The 1,474-nt window shown below is 41.7% G+C and overlaps 1 non-coding gene across 1 annotated transcript; it reads left to right on the top strand.

Annotated features, from left to right (window-relative positions):
- Nucleotides 1–905: 905 nt before the first annotated feature.
- Nucleotides 906–1,013, top strand: LOC112788724 (small nucleolar RNA R71). Its single transcript, XR_003196075.1, has one exon. It is a non-coding gene; the product is annotated as a small nucleolar RNA R71 (small nucleolar RNA).
- Nucleotides 1,014–1,474: the final 461 nt, after the last annotated feature.

The following is a 1,474-nucleotide window of genomic DNA, read 5'->3' as shown; positions in this document are numbered from 1 at the left end:
AGGTTCAATGGAATCTCTATGGTCTCTAGATGAGCCTCAGAGTCCTTTGGTTCCTCAGAGCGAAGCTCCTTATTGATCACTGGACGTCCCAGGAGGTCTTCCTCCTTGGGATTCACGTCCTCCTCTCCCTCATTGGGTTCGTCCATTTTGGTTATGTCAATGGCCTTGCACTCTCCTTTTGGATTATCTTCTGTATTGCCTGGGAGAGTACTAGGAGGGATTTCAGTGATCCTTTTACTCAGCTGGCCTACTTGTGCTTCCAAATTTCTAATGGAATACCTTGTTTCATTCATGAAACTTGCAGTGGCCTTGGATAGATCAGAGACTAAGTTTGCTAAATTAGAGGTACTTTGTTCAGAGTTCTCTGTCTGTTGCTGAGTGGATGATGGAAAAGGCTTGCTATTGCTAAACCTGTTTCTTCCACCATTATTAAAGCCTTGTTGAGGCTTTTGATCCTTCCATGAGAGATTTGGGTGATTTCTCCATGATGGATTATAGGTGTTTCCATATGGTTCACCCATGTAATTTACCTCTGCTATTGCAGGGTTCTCAGGATCATAAGCTTCTTCTTCAGAAGATGCCTCTTGAGTACTGTTGGATGCAGCTTGCATTCCATTCAGACTCTGAGAAATCATATTGACTTGCTGAGTCAATATTTTATTCTGAGCCAGTATGGCATTCAGAGTATCAATTTCAAGAACTCCCTTCTTCATAGGCGTCCCATTACTCACAGGATTCCTCTCAGAAGTGTACATGAACTGGTTATTAGCAACCATGTCAATGAGTTCCTGAGCTTCTGCAGGCGTTTTCTTTAGGTGAATGGATCCACCTGCAGAAGTATCCAATGACATCTTTGATAGCTCAGATAAACCATCATAGAATATATCCAGGATGGTCCATTCTGAAAGCATGTCAGAAGGACACTTTTTGGTCAACTGCTTGTATCTTTCCCAAGCTTCATAGAGGGATTCACCATCTTTTTGTTTGAAGGTTTGAACATCCACTCTAAGCTTGCTCAGCTTTTGAGGAGGAAAGAACTTAGCTAAGAAAGCCGTGACCAGCTTATCCCAAGAGTTCAGGCTATCTCTGGGTTGAGAGTCCAACCAGATTCTAGCTTTGTCTCTTACAGCAAATGGGAAAAGCATGAGCCTGTAGACTTCAGGATCTACTCCATTAGTCTTAACAGTATCACAGATCTGCAAGAATTCAATTAAGAACTGAAAAGGATCTTCAGATGGAAGTCCATGAAACTTGCAGTTCTGCTGCATCAGAGAAACTAATTGAGATTTCAGCTCAAAATTGTTTGCTCCAATGGCAGGGATGGAGATGCTTCTTCCATGTAAATTGGAATTTGGTGCAGTAAAGCCACCAAGCATACTCCTTGCATTATTATTATTTTCGGCTGCCATCTCCTCTTCTTGTTCGAAAATTTCTGAAAGGTTATCTCTGGATTATTGTATTTTAGCTTCTCTTA

Source organism: Arachis hypogaea, chromosome 20 (assembly GCF_003086295.3).
Source record: "Arachis hypogaea cultivar Tifrunner chromosome 20, arahy.Tifrunner.gnm2.J5K5, whole genome shotgun sequence".
NCBI lineage: Eukaryota > Viridiplantae > Streptophyta > Magnoliopsida > Fabales > Fabaceae > Arachis > Arachis hypogaea.
Note: the sequence above shows the minus strand (reverse complement) of the source record. Positions and strands in the feature narration are given on the sequence as shown.